The sequence below is a fragment of the Mastomys coucha genome, unplaced genomic scaffold (genome assembly GCF_008632895.1).
Source record: "Mastomys coucha isolate ucsf_1 unplaced genomic scaffold, UCSF_Mcou_1 pScaffold19, whole genome shotgun sequence".
Lineage (NCBI taxonomy): Eukaryota > Metazoa > Chordata > Mammalia > Rodentia > Muridae > Mastomys > Mastomys coucha.
Window position 1 is genome coordinate 8723914 of NW_022196901.1, and position 20329 is coordinate 8744242.

A 20329-nucleotide genomic window follows, 5' to 3' on the forward strand; every position below is an offset into this window, starting at 1 on the left:
CTTCTAGGGACTCTCATGTCTCCATCTCCCATCTCACCATAGAAACACTGGTATTACAAAACCACATGTAACTTTAAGAAGGTTCCGGTAATATGAACTCAGGTTCTCACATACACATAGTGTCCTAGTTTGTTTCTCTGCTGGCTGTGTGAAAAGACTGACCAAAAGCAGTTGAGGGAGCAAAGGCTTTATCTCACCTTATAATCCCACATCACAGTCCATCACTGGAAAAGTCAAGACAATAACCTGAGAAAAACCTGTAGCAGAGAGCATGGAGTGAAGCTTATTACTGGCTTTTTCTCTTTGGCTTGCTCAGCTTGCTTTTATATAACCAGGCACTGCCTACCCAGGGAAGGCACTATCCACTGTATGCTGGGCCCATATCAAACCTTAATCGAGAAAATGCTTCATAGACAGACCCACAGGCCAATCTGATGGAGACAATTCCTCAAGTAAAGTTTTCTCTGTATGTCAAGTTAAAAAATGAAGCTATGGCATGCAGAAAATGCCTTGCACACTGAACCATCTCTCAAAGCCACATTTTAAAATAGTTAAAGTGGAAAAATATCTCCTCATTGTCCTTTACTGTGACTGGGTCACCCTGATACTCATTAAAATGAAAACAATCAAGATAATAGAATCTAGAAGATCAGTCCTCAGTTCCTTGGGAACATATATTGAACTAAATATTTTTATTATATAAAATAAGAGCCCTGCCATCAACCCCTCATGTTGCTATAAACTTTACTGAGATTTCTGGAAACTAGAGAGGTAGATGAGTAGGTAAGAGCCTTACTGTTAGCCGGGTGGTGGTGGTGCTCAACTTTAATCCTAGCACTTGGGAGGCAGAGGCAGGTGGATTTCTGAGTTCGATCTCAGCTTGATCTACAGAGTGAGTTCCAGGACAGCCAGGGCTATACAGAGAAACCCTGTCTCAAAAGACACACACACACACACACACACACACACACACACAAAGAAAGAGCCTTACTGCTTACTGTTCTTACCAAGGACCTAAATTATAATTCTACCATTCACACATCTCACAACAGCCAGCTCCTGAGTAATTCAATGCCTCTGGCTTCTGTGTGCACCTGAACTCATATGCACACACACACACACACACAAGTATTAAAATATTAAAAAATATTAACAGTGTCTACTATTTTGAACTTAGTTCCAACTAAGCATAACACGTTACATTATACATATGTGTGTGTTTAAAGATTTATTTATGCTTATTTTATCTGTATTAGTGTTTTTGCCTGAATGTATATATATATATATATATATATATATATATATGTGTATGTATATATGTATGTAAAACTATCATTGCATAAGCACCCATGGAACTCAGAGAGAGCTTCAGATTCCATGGAACTGGAGTTGTACAGTTGTAAACTGTGCGTGTTGGGAATCAAACTGTGTCCTCACTTAAGCACTGAACCATCTCTCCATTTGATTCAAAATGTCTCAATCTAGTTGCCACAGAATCCAATTTATGCTTTTAGTAACTATGTATGAGTCATACTGCCAATGCTTTTGCCATACTTCTCACAAATCATCCATAACTGGAAAATATTGTGAGCATTAAAATAGGAAGTAAAAAGCCACCAATACTTTGAAGTTTATTGTCTACAAAATTGGATGAATTTTTCTGTATTAATTTTGATGAGCATAGAGTTTAATTTTTCTCCAGCTCATTTTTGTATTGAATAAGTTGGTGATTTGAGAATATTTTTCAAGACCAGACAACTTCCTGAAATTGCACTTTGTTCTTATAAATAGAGTCAATTGTATTCATATGTTTGGTAGATGAATCCAATAGCGTGCTTGTTGAACTGAATGAGCAGTTTACTCAATCCTTTGGAACTTCACTCTAGAATTCAATGAATAGAGACAATTCAGTCTGAATATGATTTTCCTTATTGACTACTTTTTCTCATGCACATATGTTTATCTCGCATGCAAGTGCTGACATCTATTAGTCTGGATTTGGAGATACTAACTATGGAACTGTAAATGACCTCCAAGATTCACAAATGCATTTTTCAACCATTAAAAAGTTCCTGCGGTTTCCTGAAACTTTTTATAATAATTAAAAACAAGATAATTAATTATGAGTTTTCAATTAATCCATCAACAAAATTAAAAAAATATAAGTTCCATATAATCTTCTCTAAATATAATTTGTTTTTAATATAACATTTTATTAATTCAAAATTACAATAATATGTTTTGATCATACCCACTCTCAATGCCGTTTGCCTAATTCTTACATGTTCCCCCTTCCAGTTCCCCACCTCCCCTAAATTCATGTCCTCTTTTTATGTACAATTTTCTTTTTCTATTTTTGAGAATTGTATAGATGAATACAAAATTAAATAAGCATGCTGGAAGTCATAGAAAGGTATTTTGAAGCTAAAAAATTCATCTTGTGCTGTGGGACAGAAATTATCATTCCTGTAAACTTCTTAATTAGAAAAGACCTTTTTCTTTCCCTACAGAGAAAAGATCCTGGAAGAGTGACTTACCAAAGAACCATGTAAATGATGGTGTCTAAGGAAGTACTCTAGCTCACTGGGAGCAAGGCTAGCATCAAATGAATGCCCTTTCATCAGTGGTAGTCAAATTAGCCACCAGGAAAATAAGGATCCTCCAGATGCAACTCAACTGTCTGGGGAGTCAAGGGTGGGATCTGGTTAGTTCCTCAAGTTTGAATGAATAGAGGAACCTCCCCTTTCTGTCTTCATATGACAAATAGATCAGGTTTGGGAGAAAAGTAAAAGAGACCAGTGAAAGAAAGTGTGGATATACCACACATTAACTACAAAGTTCCTGCTCTGCCAATGCCATGCTCAAATGCAGATAAGGACTGTCACTACCCAGAGGGTATTCCCTATCCACAGAAGAAGAGCAAGAATCCCAGAAGTCTGCTTGGTGAGTAGGAGGTTTGAGAATGATGTCCCAGAACCCTTATGGACAATAATAAACAAATCTAGAGTTGGAGGCAGATGTTACTGCATAGATATTTAGAAGAATAAGAGGAAATGGTATGTGTGAACAATATTTCTGTATAGTTTGCACACATGATATCCTCAATGATTAGGCTTTGTCCTCAGAAATTTTGGCTTAAAGGAGCCATTACTTTTTTAATGCATCCATACGCCTTCCTAGTGGTCTAACAAATGAGCCAAGATATACAGTAGTGTCATACACAAGTATGAGCAACTATATATCCCAGTTGTATATGTCTAAGAAATACAATAATATTATGGTTCCCTATAAATCTGACAATCATCTATTTTAAAAACAATAAATTCTTCACTAAAAATATTGAGCATCATCAATACATAGTTATCAGTTCATTAGACTATGTTACTAGAACCTTACTTGCCTAAATTTTGTATTTGTTCTAAAAACAATGTGTGTAGAGAAACATTAAGTATATCATTTGGTTTATTCTGACTAGTTCAGTTCTCAGATGTGATTTGATCATTATTAAAATATATACAACAGCCGGGCGGTGGTGGCGCACATGTTTAATCCCAGCACTTGGGAGGCAGAGGCAGACAGATTTCTGAGTTCGAGGCCAGCCTGGTCTACAGAGTGAGTTCCAGGACAGCCAGGGTTACACAGAGAAACCCTGTCTTGAAAAGACCGATATATATGTATATATATATATCTATCTTATATACATATGTATGTGTATATACGTGTATATATATACACACACATGTGTATATGTATATATACATGTATATGTATATATATATCAAAATATAAAAATTATAAAATTTATGAAATACTTATAAGTAATTCAAAAACAGATTTTAATAACTAGAACATTGGCTTTTTAAGCATCCATGCATACATTTATATCTGTATACACACATATAGTTATTCTGTTCCATATTTGGGAAAAGTTTATGATTTTTCTTTCATAAAATATCATTACAATATGTATATGAATTGTCACTGAATAAAGTCACAGTTATAAACAAACATACATATGTGCATTGCTAAAAAGCATATGCATAAAATGTGTGCCCAATAAATAGGCATCTTATGTGTGGTGTCCATATTGTACAAAGTAAGTACATTCCATTTAAAGGGACAGACTTTTTATTTCTACTTTTATGAAGTTTTGTGAAAGTATCTTTCCCCCCAGAATTGATTGCTACTGTTTTAATTCACTTCCCCAAACAGAGTTGTTGGCTAATGATGCCTGAATTGACATACACTGTCTTTCATGAATCTGTTTTTTTTTTTCTGTCTCTAGTAATGCAGCAATATCTTGCTAGATATTGTACTCTTCAGTGTCCATTTATTCTGATTTTCTTCCCTTCAGCTGACCTAGAAAGGTTACACGAGACACTTATACTCTCCTGATCTCATACTCAGGCCTTACTAATCATGTTTTTATAATAGCTCTTTTGTTTGCCTCATTTAAAATTGGGGCTTTTCTACTGGACTCCTTGTCTCCTTAAATAATATCATGTTAAACTTTAATAACTACCTTTAAAAGATGTAGTGGAACACAAGAATACACACTAGATGCTAACAAGTATAAGTTAAGCTTTCAAATAGTACTATTGACTTCTATTTGCTGTATACTTGAGAAGTATTATTAGATATTATATAAATAGTTGAATGCTACTCTTAATATCTTCTTTGTGATAAAACCCTGAAGCTCAGAAGAAATGTAAAATCTTAACGATTTTCTAGGGACAAATAGTTTGTATAATACCTCTGCAATTTGTCTGTGATTGTACTGTTTCTTTTCTCTTCCTGAAGACTGTATCTTAAGGCTCACATTGAAAGACTCAGAAACAAATATCAGACTCTTCTAGAAAACTGAAGCATGATTCTGGCAGTTGGTTCATTACTGTGGGCAAGAAAGAGAAATTGAGATCTAAGAAAGCCCATGCTGATTTTTTAAGTGTAGAATATTACTATTATTTCATTTTTTAACAAAAAACTGCCATTTAGGATTATCCTTTTCATTATGAAAAATTAACTCTTTTCTAGTTGAAAGAACATTGACATAAACAAGGGGAAGTTGGAATCAAACCTAGGTTGCAGATAATTTTTGTCTTATCTGATACACTATCGTATTGAATGTACAGTATAACACACAGAAAAGGAGCCATGATAAATTCAGTGGCCTTCTAACAAAACTGAAATCAGACACCTGGGGTCACCTAAGGTCAGTTCATTGCAGTTTCTGAAGGCTGGGCATTATCACTGACCTGGTGACGAGATGGGGACCCCTGGACCATGGACGTTCTGTTGTATGGGTTTCTCATCAGTTTTCTATCAACGAAACCCTAGCCAGAGGAGTCTGTCCTCTGGCCAATATAAACCACAAGAAAACAAAGAGCAGCATATGTCCTGGGTTCTGTGCTTGGAGCTGACACACTTACTTTCATGACATTCTGTTCCTAAAACAAAGTTTCTTTACCAAATGCATAGCCAAAGAGTGGCTGACGCCACCCCTGCCTGTGACAATGAGTATACTATCATGTGGCAAGAAAACAAAAACAAAACAAAACAAAACAAAAACAAAAACCTCCACCAAAGCAACTGACTTGTGTCTGAAAATGTATTGTTTCCCAATTAAGATGCAAACCTGTACTCCTATTTGAATAAATACAAAAGGGAGACTTTTTAATTTTTCAGAGAAGGAAGGATACTGTTGAATTTCTGATCAAGTCATTTCTTACTGTAAAATTATTTTGCTTTTGTTTTCTAAGAGCCGCTTTATCTCGTGTGTCTCTATGGATTCTGTTTCCAGGGCTAAAACCTCTGTGTGAGTGACTCATTAAACTAGTCAGCACTCTATCCACCCCTCATACCACAGAGACCAAAGCTGTGACTGCCGTGTCACACGAGCATGACAAGCAGAATCCAGAATTCTTATTCAACTTCTTCCAAAACAGCATGCCATCAAGTTTTAAGAAGACCATTTGTAAATAATTGTGTTCAAGAAAAATAGCATGCTTGCTGGGGAATCAGATCCTGATGGGATTGCCCATAGTGAGTTCAGCAGAAACAGGAAAGATTGAGTCCTGTAGCTCTGTGAAGATAGAGGGCCGGAAATGTTTCTAGTGGCTGAAGGGTGAACAGGTTTTGTCTGAAAAGATAAGTCAGCTGAATGGAGAGTGAGAGACATGAGCCAAATTTAACACAGAAATGATGGAAATGATCTCTGGGATCCAATTCTGGAAGAAGAGAGAGATAAGCAGGCTCCTGAGTGACCAGTGATGAGAGAGCCCAGAGGTTAGCACGGCTAAAGACAGTTCAGAAACAGTTTCAGGGTGTGGAGAGATGGGCTTTAATGATAATAATGTTAAAAGTTTACAAAGAAAGCTGGGGATTTCAAAAAGGTCAAAAATTAAAGCTTTGTTCATTTGTCTTGTTTTCCAGGCAATTTTAAAGCACAATCCATGGGACAGCCTGTAAGGTGACAAAGGAAAGAATTCATCAAGGAGCATCTTCATTCCTGCAGGTAAGGAAGAGAAGTAGGCTCTACAAGACCCTGGGCTCCCAGCTCCTGTTTGACTTCAAGTGAAACCCACATCTCTTTGAGATTAGTAGCTTTTTTATGTCTTTAAAGCCAGACTGCCTAGCATAGTAATGTGAAAAGAAAGTAAAAACACAGTCAAGTATCACATTATTTTTCATAATCCTATTTATTATATGGAATATTGTTTCTTCACTGTGAACACACTTTGGACTAATGAATAAAACATCTATTATAATTCTATGTTTTTATGTGCTCTTTTAAAATTTAACTTAGTTTTTATTTTTTGAGAATTCAATACCTTACATGCAATGGGATACAATCACATCTACCCAATATTTTCTCCTTTAACTTTCTTCTTATTCGCCCTGACATGTACCTTCCAGTATCTTATGTAAACCATGAAGTCCAGTTAAAGTGATACACATAGACATGAGAAATCTAAAAGTGGTTTTATCTTTAAAAAGAACATTTCTTTCTTCTCCAGCAACTAACAATGGCAATACCTCCTCAATATGAAGCAAGGCCTGGAGACCCTTCCTCCCCATCCATGCTGGGTCGGTATTGCACAAGTCTTATGCTAGTAACCATAAATTACTATAGTCAGTTCGTTATCATAAAAGCAGTGTTGTGTCTAGAAGACAGCAGCCCACCACGTGCCTTTCTGTCCTCCAGCTCTTACATTCTTTCCCTCCTTTTCCTCTGTGCTCATGACCCTTCATGGTGGTGGGGTTAATAGAGATGCCTGGTTTAGGGCTGTGCACTCACTCTCCCTTTTGTAGCACTCTAACCAGTTATAATTCTTTCTTCTTCTTCTTCTTTTTTTAAATTTCACTTTATTTTATTTTATTTCATCTTTATTTTTGTACTCCATATTTTTTTTTCATGATTCACCTAACTCTACAATGCCCCCCCATCCCCCTGCTTATCAACCCACCCTCTCCCACTTCCTGGCCCTGGCATTCCCCTACACTGGGGCAAAGAACCTTCACAGGACCAAGGGTCTCTCCTCCCATTGATGACCGACTAGGCCATCCTCTGCTACATGTGCAGCTGGAGCCATGAGCCCCACCATGTGTACTCTTCTGGTTGTGGTTTAGTTCCTGGGAGCTCTGAGGGTACTAGTTAGTTCATATTGTTACTTGTCCTAAGGGATTGTAAGCTCTTCAGCTCCTTGGGTCCTTTCTCTAGCTCCTTCATTGGGGACCCTGTGCTCAGTCCAATGGATGGCTGTGAGCCTCTACTTCTGTATTAGTCAGGTACTGTCAGAGCCTCTCAGGAGACAGCTACATCAGGCTCCTGTCAGCCAACACTTGCTGGCATCCACAACAGTGTCTGGGTTTGGTAATTGAATATGGTTAAGGTTCCCAGGTGGAGCAGTCATCGGATTGTCCTTCCTTCAGTCTCTGCTCCATAGTTTGCCTCTGCAACTCCTTCCATGGGTATTTTGTTTTCCCTTCTAAGAAGGATCAAAGTATCCACACTTTGGTCTTCCTTCTTCTTGAGTTTCTTGTGGTTTGTGGATTGTATTTTTGGGTATTCTGAGCTTCTGGGCTAATATCCATTTATCAGTGATTACATATCATGTGTGTTCTTTTGTGACTGGGTTACCTCACTCAGGATGATAACCCCACAAATCCATCCATTTTCCTAAGAACTTCATAAAATTTTTGTTTTTAATAGCTAAGTAGTACTCCATTGTGTAAATGTACCACATTTCCTGTATTCATCTGTTGAGGGACATCTGGGTTGTTTCCAGCTTTTGGCTATTATAAATAAGGCTGCTATGAACATGGTGGAGCATGTGTCCTTATTACATGTTGGAGCATCTTCTGGGTATATGCCCAGGAGTGGTATAGCTGGGTCCTCCGGTAGAACTATGTCCAATTTCTGGAGGAACTGCCAAACTGATTTCTAGAGTGGTTGTACCAGCTTTCAATCCTACCAGCAATGAAGGAGTGTTCCCCTTTCTCCACAACCTCTCCAGCATCTGCTGTCACCTGAGTTTCTGATCTTAGCCATTCTGACTGGTGTGAGGTGGAATCTCAGGGTTGTTTTGCTTTGCATTTCCCTGATGACTAAGGATGTTGACCAGTTATAATTCTTATCATTGACTGCCATCCATTGCAAAAAGAAGCTTCATTTGATTAAGGTTGTTACTGGTAATTAATCTGTTTACATTAGTTATACTATTTTATTTTATTTTTTGTATTATATCATCAAGAAATTCATTCTTTTATATATTTTCCAACTTTGTGGAATATGAGTTTTAAAGTATGTTCTTAGGATTTTCTTAATTTCACTAGTATGTATTGTAATATTTCCCTTTTATTTCTCAATTTGTTGATTGGAGCCTGCTGACTTTAGATAAGTGCTTATCAATCCTCTCTTTTCTTTTTTTTTAAATCTCTTTTCAATAAACCTACTCATTCTTTCATTTGTACTATGTATGCTTTATTGTTATTAACTTCTTTATATTAAAATAATTTAGGTATAATTGTTGAACTGTCTTTCTTTCTTTTAATTTTTTTTGTTTTTTTTAAGCCTACTGGGTATTATTATATTATTTATTTGAGGTTTCTCAAATTGTTGATGAAGTCATGTAGTGCTACAGCTCTTAAGATGGTTTTCATAACCAGGCAGTGCTAGCACATGCCTCTAATCCTAACACTCAGGAGGCAGAGGCAGCTAAATCTTTTTGTGCTCAAGGCCAACATAGTCTACAGAGCAATTTCCAGGACACCCAATACTATACAAACAAACAAACAAACACAAAAACGAAACAGCTGTCTTTGATGTGTCTTAGAGATTTTGTAGGTTATGTTTTTATTTTCATGCAATTCTCAGAAGTTCTGTTTTCTGGTTTTATCTACTCACCTAAATAAGCACTTAATAGTGTGCTACTTAGTCTGTAGGAGTTTGTATACTTTCTCTAGTTTCTATTGCTATTGAAATCTATCTTTATTCTCATGTGGTCAGATGGAATACTAGATTTATTTAAATTTTGGCAAAATATCTATGGGCTGCTGAGAAGAATGTCTCTCCCTTAGTGTTTGGGTGAAATGTTCTATAGATGTCTTTTTGGCTCATGGGATTTAGGTCATTATTTAATTTAGGTCTTTCTGCTTCATTTTACTCAGACGACTTGTCTGTCCTTGTAATAATCTGTTAGAAAAACGCTTTAGAGTCAAGTAACTAAATTTGAAACATCTCATTCTTATGGAGAGCTATCTGACAAGTTCTGTCCTGGTAAGCCTTAAAGTGTTTCAGAAAATGTCATATGGATTTTTAATACACAGAAAGCCATTTGACCAATGTTTTTAGATGAATTTCATTAAGTATGTGAGTGCGGGGGCAGTTAGTACCATTTTTACCATGTGGTGCTAATTAAATCAGGCAGAAAAAATGTGTCCCATAATCTTGCTTAATGGACTGTGAAGCTTCGATGTAGTCTACTAAGTCACACAAAGAAATGTGACAATTGGACAGCATGGGTTGTTTTCAACTATTGTAGTTTGCTCACGGATGTCAGTGATTATAGTACAGGAAAATAAAGATGTATTCTAGTGTATTTGTAAAGATCAACACATCATTACCTCATTTTTATTATGTAATTGCACTTTTGTACCACTGATAACACTTGGAATCATTTGCATAGGGCTGATGTTCTGTCACTACATGACCAGCTTCACCATGAGATGATAGGCTTTTACTGCATTTCATTATTTACCTTATACCCTTAAACTTCACAAGGCTCTTAGTAAATTTCCACTGCTGAAGCTTAGTAATTGCTTTTTGGATCATTGATAGAATTAGATCATGGGGTTCACTGATGTAAAAAACAAAGAGAAGGTTCTCTTTCATAATAAAAACAAATATCCCTAAGGTTTTTTTTTTTTTTTTTTTTGAATAATGATTTTCCTATTTGTGACAGCTTCAATTCAAGCTTTCTAACATCAAGGAAAATAACTTTAGGGGCTGGAGATAATAAGGCTTAGGAGTTAAGATCTTATGCTACTCTTGTAAAAGATCACAGTTTGGTGCCCAGAACACACATTAAGTGGCTCAAAACTGCCTATAACTCAGGCTACAGTAGACTGGATATTCTTTTCTGGACCCCCAAGGCACCTGCACATATATATACACATTGAGCAGCTCACAACTGCCTATAACTCGGGCTACAGTAGATTGGATATTTTATCTTGGAGCCCCAAGGCACCTAAAAACATATGCCATACACACACACACATGCACACAAACACATGCACACATGTGCACACATACCTGCATATACTTTCACAAACAAGCATACATATATACATACATGCATGGATGCATACATACATACATATACACATAAATACATGTATACATTTTGATGAGAGTGAAAGAGGGAGGTTTTATCATGTGATTTTTTTCCTTTGAAGACATGCTGATATTGTACATCACCTTATATATTTAGAACAGGTCCGGGGTTCATTAGGCTAGATCATACTCTGAGAAAAATTGTTGCAGAACATTCAGTGCCATGCCACTATAAAGAGAGTGTCCTACCAGACAGCACTGCTGCACAAGAACAAGGAGGAGAATGATGTTGAAGGGGCAATCACAATGTTCTATGAACCATAAAGTTTATTGCTTTGTTTCCATTCAAATTCTGTTGATAACATTAGATGTAATCATGTTTCTTTCGAAAAACGGACACACAAAACATAAAATAATTAATTAAAATACTTGTACCCATGTATTTAAATGGCATAGAATTTAAACTGAATAAAACTATTAATTTATTTTCCAATGGGAAAAAAACATGACAATATTATATCAGTTATTACCTAGGCATGTAGATGTTCTTTCTCAAACACCCAATAGTGAAAATACAATCCAGTCTCATGGAATGTGGTGAAATTTTAGCTCACCAAACAGTTTTCTTCTAGGATTCATATTTCTCACACCTAATGAATCAATTGTGTGTATCTTAAAATTAGGACCAGAATAACTGCTTCTCAAATAAATAATTTCCTTTATCTTTGATGAATGGAATCTTCAATAATGTTTGCTGGAAATTTGTAGGATGATGTGGCTTTGCTGAAAGAGAATTTTAACAGATGTTCCTGGACACACAAGGCATTGCTACTAAGTTTGGCTTCTGAGCCAGCTTGCTCATCTGTGTCTGAACACATCATCTATTTCTTCCATCCAGCTGGTTGGTCAGAGGAGCTAGCCACAGTGAGGTGTCCTGGATACTGTTTTCATTTTTCCCATCCACTCTATCTGCACCATGTTTTCTAAAGAGTGAGCACTTCTCTAGTGAAGCCACAGCACAGAACACTGAGCCTTCAGATGCCTAGCTTTAAGTAGCCCTGAGTACAGTTGACATGTTACAATTACCACCTTTCATTTGTTGTTTTAACGAGCAGTTTCTTCCCAGTATGTTATGTGTTTACCTCAAATAAAATGATGGACAAAGACATTCATGTTAGCTCCTAGAAACAAAAGAATAGAAAATGTTTCACATTATGTAAATATGTAAAACAGAATCTAATAGAATTCTGTACATACAGAAGAGGAATCTACATTCCAGGTCATGACCTTAGATACCCTAAGTATCTGAGGTATATGAGAAAGTAAAATAGGGCTCATCTGCAGATATGTATCTGCTATGGGCCAGTGACTGAAACTGTTACACAACTTTGAAAATTAGAGTACATGTTCTCAATGAAAGTTTCAGAAGATGTTCTTAAAATATCTTCTAAAATTCACAGGTTTCTTATTTTTCAATAATAATGCAAAATCAATGTTTGTTGAGTATTTATTGTATATATAGAACTGAAAGGTTTTTTTCTCTCTTTTCACTCACTCAATAATGCTAGGAAGAAAAGGGTGAAATTACTTTTTCTGGTAATTCAGTGTTGAAGAACTGAACTTATGTTATCACACTGATATAACGAAAGGCTGCTATTCCAAAGAGATCCTCTTCAGACTCAACCGTCTTAGACAGTAAATACCATTTACAGAATAATGTGAGAAGCATAAAAATCTGTAGTTGATGCAAATAAAATTTGAAAACAAACAAGTTAAGTACAAGCAAATACTAAACAGAAAATAGGGTAAAATGAAGATCCAAGTTACTTCCCAGTTCCCTCTTCTAGGAATGGCAGTAGGAGGCAAAGATAGAAAGAGACACATCTCTGGTGTACCTTTCTGTTGACTGCTCAGGCCCACAGTGCTGGCTTCTTTGACATGGTCATGCCATTTCAATCCACATGGCTGAATATCTGTGAGGGGTGATTCATGCCCATTACCAGAAGTCTGACACCTGTTGTCAAATGGAAAGCCTTAGTACAAAGAGTACTTTAACTGTATTTATTTCATCCTTCCTCCACAATTATGTCCATTTATTTATTTCAGTATATCATTACTTCATATTTAAGATATCTAAGTCCTTTGTTCAGGAAAAATAAATACATTTTCTTGGATATATGCATAATTCTGTAACTGTTGTAGAATATCCTGGTAAAAGCTTTCAGTTTTTGTTGTTGTTGGTTGGTTGGTTTTTCTTTGTTTTGTTATTGTCCCTCTCATTGTGGTGTAATAATTTAGTACCTATTTTTATGTTGAGTCATTATATTTCCTCAATGTAAGTCTCCCAAGTCTTGGGGATGCCTAAGGTCCACCAGCTGGGCCCCCAGTCAGCTCACAGGACATGCATCTACTTTGCCTATCTCTTCTTTAGAACACTTTTTCAGCAGGACTCACTCTGTCTTATACCTGTAAAAAGAGCTTTCTTTGCTAAAACCCAATCATATCAAACTTTAAAAGTTTTACTTGAACTCTTATTGGTTGCTTTTCTACCTTTCTTGAGATCTACAGGGAAACAATTAATACTAAAGATAACCAGATCTGAAAGTCACTTAATTGTCAAACATGCCCAAATAATAGGATCTTCTAGGATTATACAAAGTGAATTAAATTCACTTCTGTAGAAACAAACTATTTAGGTTTAGCCAATCCTGTGAGATTCCTAAAGAGGGAGACCTTCTATGGCTTTCCTGTATGTGTAGCTTGACCACTGTGCCCAGGTAATAAGTAACATTGTTAACGACAGTGGCTTTTGGGGGAGCATTATCACCACAGCTGATGTGATTTCATTTGAATTATTCATGCATATATACATAGGCATATTCTGTAGACATAAAATAACGTTTCTCTATGACTTATAAATTATCTCTAGTGTTCTTTATCCCTTTTCCTCATTCAAATTCAGTGTATTCCTCTGCTCCTTCTCAGGTAGGATCCCCTCCACACTTACCAATTTCCCCTTCACAGCACTACTGTAGCCCTACTGTGTCCCCTTCTAGGGTTTCTTCTCTCCCCAGTTAGGAACTCTTCTTAACTCATCTTTTTCTGACATGACTCCAGGTTGTATATGCACATCTTAAAATTCAAAGCTGGAATCCACAGATAAAAGAGAACATGGACCTTTTGTCTTCCTGGACAAGGGTTAACTCAACATATTTTTATCTTATCCACTTACCTGCAAATTACAGTTTTCTACAGCTGAATGGGAACCATTATGTATATAATCCATGTTTTCATCCGTTTAGAAGTTGAGGGACATTTAGGGTGTTTTCACTTTCTAGTTATTGTGAATAAGGTGCCAATGAATATGGCTGAGCAAGAATCTGATGAATAAAATATTAAGTGTCCCGGTGGAAGAAAGAAAAAGAAATCATGTTGGCTATCTCTGAAAAATTAACATTTCTTTTTCTCTTTCTGGATGTTTAAACATATCAATTTCCTTGTTAATTTTTCATGCTTGTTGCCAGAAAACTTTCTGTTTCATACTCAGACATCTTTTCTGCTGTCTGGTTAATGCACTATTAACTGATATGGTATTAGCACAAATAAAATGATCTGCTCTCCCTGATAGTCTACGTAGTATGATAACTTCTCATTTGTATTACATTCCATTCTTTTCTCTTTCCTCATTTTTAAAGTTGATTATATGTTTACTTCATCTTTGAAAAACTGTCAGTTACATTTCACATGAAAACAATAACTAAGTTATATCTATAGAAAGTTAATATTTTATTAATGTTGAGTAAGAAGAATCTGTCTTTTATATTTCTGTTTTCTTTTTTTCTGATTTACTATCAAGTTTTTTATTGTATAATTTAACATTATTCACAGAGGTTAATAAAGATTCTTAATAATTTTAGGTTAACATATAGTTAGTAATATATTTTAAAATAGTTTACAATATTCAAGAAAAGTGAAAAATTTAGAAATAAGTTATTATGCCAAAATTTAATTCCTACATTTTTGTAAAGCACTTCTTTGTCATACAATTTTACATTTGTAATTTGGGGACAAAATTACTATTTGAGTAGCTGACTAAAATGTTTCCTCTTGTCTATTATTCTTAGAAGTTGAGCACATTAGCATTATGTTGGCTAATTAACTGTGCAGTCCTGAATGAAACCAATATGCTCCAAGTTAACTAGAAAATGTGAGAAAAACAGTGATACTTTTGTAACTATAATTTCCCTTCATATAACTCCTCCCAAATTTAACAAGTAAGAACTTAGAAGTCGCCGGACTGTGGTCGCACGCCTTTAATCCCCGCACTTGGGAGACAGAGGCAGGTGGATTTCTGAGTTCGAGGCCAGCCTGGTCTACAAAGTGAGTTCCAGGACAGCCAGGGCAACTCAGAGAAACCCTGTCTTGAAAAACAAAAAACAAAATAAAACAAACAAAGAAACAAAAAAAAACTTAGAAGTCTTCAGTCATTTGAGCATTCATTTTAACCTAAAATACTAATTTTTTTGGCAACTTCTGTATTCATTAAGGACATATGACAATTTTTTTCCTTGTTTGGTCTTCTGTCTGATGGGTAGAGAATCATCCATATCTGGGATTTCAGAACTTCCCATATTGACAAAGTGGTAGAAGAAATTCAAAACATAAATGTCATTGTAAAGATTTAGAAAATAATTTTTGAATACTTCAGATAATTCACAATAAGACAATTCTGTTTTTTATTTAAATTTTATTTATTTTATTTAAATTAAAGATAATTGAAAACGAGAGTATTAAAGTTGAATGACTTAATAGAAGTCATTTTTTATTTGCCATTTCTGCTAGGTGTCACATATATCTATTTAAACAATATCCAGCTGTTTGTGCTGTGTCTTCTTTATATTAAAATGTATGGCATAAGGTCTTAATTTCATAATGATCTGGTTTATGTCCTATAAAATTCAATTCCTAATCTTTAATAAATTTCCACTAAATCTACATTTACAATTTTCAAATGCATTTCAGGAAGTTTGTATTTAAAGATATATCTAACTTTACTCTTTCAAGTGCAGGCCATTTTCTTACAATAGAGGCTAGGTTGTGGAAAGAGAGCTATTTATACTGGTATAATTATAGTAAATGAATAAGGCTAGTTTTGGATTTGAGTTTCAGATATATTTTAAGAGTAAAACTAATTAGCACTGAGATATAACAGATAAAGTGCTATATTACTTGAAAAACTTCATTCTAACAGGCGACGATAATGGAACCTGAGAGCTCATTCCCGTAAATTAACACTAATGGGACAGGGACAGATGTACTACCATGTTCCCAAAGCAACATAGTCAACAAAATAAGTCCTAGGCCACATAGAGTTATATTGCAAGTCTCTGTTTAAAATAATTAATTAAATAATTAATTAAAAATAAAAAGTGGGAAGTTAAGTTTTATACATTAAATAACTACATCACTGTGACCCACCAAGGTAATTTTCTCTTGAAAATTTTAACAGATGGATATTTTGAATCACTAAGTGTATTTCAAGATGAAATTGTAATTTATTTAATATTCAAATATCTATAACATTTATTGTACACAATGAGGAAATAGGATCTGTTAGACTCAATGATTTAATTAGAAATGAAGCAAAATATTAGGCAAATACATTGCCTCTTTCTGGAAATTTTTCAAATTTTAATTTAGTATAGATTGTTTCAACTCTTTCCACTTCTAATATTCTAAAGACTAGGGAAACACACTATTAAATTATTTGCATTTACATTTCACTGGTTAGGTAATGTAGATTAAGGAATCAAATTCTTAAGCACATCTAAATAGGCCTTTTCCCTGTTCTTTTGTCTTAAACCTTTTATCTTGGGCACATATAGTCTCAGCTTTTTTTTAAATTCATCCTTTTGTTTTGTTTTAAGGCATTTATTGTAAAGGCAGAAAAGGAGAAGAGTAAAGAAGCAGAGGGCAGCCATGGCCACTTGGAGAGAGGGGAAAGGGAAGGGGAGAGACGGGGTGAGAGGTGAGAGTAAGAACAAGAGCTTAAGAGAGCTAAATTCATCTTTAACTTATGCAATATAGAAAAAAAATTTTCTCAGTGGGAACAACATGATGTTCAAACTAAAAAAGATTGCAAATTATAAATTACCAAGAAATTACTGATCAAAGCAGTGTAACAATTGGTTTTTAACTTGATGAATTATTGCTTTTTAATGAATATTTACAGGGGCTACTAATGAACATACTGATTCAATTGTTTATTTTGCTATCTTAATTTAGAAATTAGTAATAGACTGCTCTTTTTATTCAGTCCTTTTCTCTAATTTGCCATAGGCATGTATTCTCTTTAAAGATAAAAATTTGCCTTAATAAAAGCATGCTATATAGCTAAATTTTTTTGTAGGTCTATAAACTATTATAGATGTATAATGGACAGTAGAATGCAATATTACAATGGAGATTCATAAGATAGTAAAGGCCATCATTTCTTAGCAACAAAAGCAAAGAAAAAAGAACATACATTTGGTGAAAATGTAAACCACATACATATATGAATATAAACTATAATTTTATGTCACTGCATGAATGAAAAAACAAACACTCTAAAAACATGGACCTCCAGCTTCAAAGCAGCTTTGTTTTAATTATAATAAACTTGTGAAACACTGGATGTCTGGTTTCTGGTCAAAGCAGTTCCTGCTCTGATATTGTGGATCTTCTGACAGAATTCCATTCTGTATACTTAATTTCCCCAGGAATCTTAACTGGAAGTGATCTGTGTTGTTCTTGTCCAGCCATGAAGGTCTGTTATGCAGATGTCTTAGAGTCATCTGAAGAAATTACAATAGTAAAAATGTTATTTTTTGAAAATTTTAAGAGTAAAAATGCATATATTAATTATAATAACAGTTTATTTGTATCAATTTTAGAGGAATTAACTGATCTGCATTTGTTTCTTCTGGGTGCTTCTTCTCCATTTTCATAATAAATACCAGATATACATCCATTTGTATCTTATGAAAACAAACTTTGGATATATGACATTTGAAAGTATCCCATGTAAAAAGACAAGTTTCAAATATTGATTTTCTAGATCACCAGAAAAACCAAGGATGAGTTGGTAGAATTCACATTCTCCACCTTCCCAAGCACAAACATTCTAGCCATGTTATTTTCTTCCTGGCAATATATGCCAAGGTAAAACCTACTGTGCATGTGATTTCACAAGATATGGGACCATAAGAAAAGATATATACACATATATACATATGTATGCATACACACACACATATAAACATATATCTTATATTCATGTATTTAATATAGAAATATTTTTCCAAAGAAAATATCTTAGTTCCTAGCAAATTAAGGGAAGGATGTAAAAAAAAGAAATAAAAGGAGAAATGGAAAATTAAAGGGAAATAGAATGGGCCAGATATATGTGATAATCAGCAGTAAAAAGGACACTAAAATATTTATTAAGAAGGAGTATGTTGTGATAAACACACATGCTGCTGTAAGGTATGTCAGCTGTGCAGCTCACTCATGAGAAGAAGCCATGAATTCATGTTGAGGGAGCTATGACCAATGCTTTTTAGCATATCGCTTAATCTTCAGAAAACCCATGGATTTATATAATTCTTAATGTTGGTTTATTTTAAATATACTATCAATACCTTCTTGATACTGTTTTATTTTATAATAAAACAGTGGTGATATTCTTATCTCTCTACTTTTTACTACATTAAGCTTATAGTATATAATGAGGCTAAGTATTAGGATATACAGATAGCATATGTTCTCAATAGATAACTGACAGACCAAACAAGAAAATGAGATTTAATGATGCAATTTCAGTACTTACATCTTAACATATGGTTTGACAATAAAGTAAAATCCGCAATCAAAATGGACATCAATGCTTATACATATAAAATTTAGACCCCAAGTTTTATGACATTTTAATGTTGTGATTATCAATGCTTTTTAGGCTTTTATCCAAAATTCTCTATGGGGTAGAAAGCAGCATTCTAAAATTTGACTTCAGATTATGTAAATAGCATGGCATGCTGGTTTCTGTTTTAATACGACAATGAGACTTCTCTATATTCCATGTTAATTTTAATCATTTTTGTTGAACTATGATTTGCCCATGAGAAACTTTGGATTCTCTGTGTGCTATATAGTAGGTAGCGTTATAAAGATACAGTAAGTATTTCAAGATTTTGGGCTAATATCCACTTATCAGTGAGTGCATAACATGTGTGTTCTTTTGTGATTGGGATACCTCAACTCAAGATGATATTTTCTAGTTCCATACATTTGCCTATGAATTTCATGAATTCATTGTTTTTAATAGTTGAGTAGTAGTATTCCATTGTGTAAATGTACCACATTTTCTGTATCCACTCCTCTGTTGAAGGGCATTTGCATTCTTTTCAGCTTCCGGCTATTATAAATAAGGTTGCAATGAACATAGTGGACCATGTGTGTTTGTTATATATTGGAGAATCTTTTTGGTATTTGCCCAGGAGTGATATAGCTACGACTTCAGGTAATACTATGTACAGTTTTCTGAAGAACCGCCAAACTGATTTCCAGAGTGGTTGTACCAGCTTGCAATTCCACCAACAATGGAGGAGTGTTCATCTTTCTCCACATCCTCACCAGCATCTGCTGTCACCTGAGTTTTTATCTTAGCCATTCTGACTGGTGTGAGGTGGCATCTCAGGGTTGTTTTGATTTGATTTTCCCTGATGACTAAGGATGTTGAATACTTCTTTAGGTGCTTGTAGGCCATTCAAGTTTCCTCAGTTGAGAATTCTTTGTTTAGCTCCATTCCCCATTTTTAATAGGGTTATTTGGTTCTCTGGAGTCTAAGTTCTTGAGTTTTTTGTATATATTAGAGTTAGCCATCTACCAGATGTAGGATTGGTAAGGATCTTTTCCCAATCTGTTGGTTGCCATTTTGTCATATTGACATTGTCCTTTGCCTTACAGAAGCTTTGCAATGTTATGAGGTCCCATTTGTCAATTATTGATTTTAGAGCAGAAGCCATTAGTATTCTGTGTCCAAGTGTTTGAGGCTCTTCTCTACTTTCTCTTCTATTAGATTCAGCATATGTGGTTTTATGTGGAGTTCCTTCATCCACTTGGACTTTAGCTTTGTACAAGGAAATAAATAATGGATCTATTTGGATTCTTCTATAGACTACTGACTGGCAGTTGAACCTGCACCATCTGTTGAAAATGCTGTCTTTTTTCCACTGGATGTTTTTTAGCTCCTTTGTCAAAGATCAAGTGGCCATAGGTGTGTGGGTTCATTTCAAGGTTTTCAATTGTATTCCACTGATCATCCTGCCTGACTCTGTACCAATACCATGCAGTTTTTATTACTATTGCTCTGTAGTATAACTTGAAGTCAGGATGGTGATTCCTACAGAAGTTCTTTTATTGTTGAGAATAGTTTTTGCTATCATTGTTTTTTTT

General features: G+C 34.9%; 1 protein-coding gene across 1 annotated transcript in view; it reads left to right on the forward strand.

Moving 5' to 3' along the window:
* The window catches only part of Sema3a (semaphorin 3A), a 447592-nt gene that overhangs the window by 91219 nt on the left and 336044 nt on the right, over positions 1–20329 (forward strand). The window contains exon 2 of the mRNA XM_031380015.1: positions 6433–6514. The gene's annotated coding sequence lies outside the window, so the exon portion shown is untranslated. The remainder of the gene's footprint in view (positions 1–6432; positions 6515–20329) is intronic.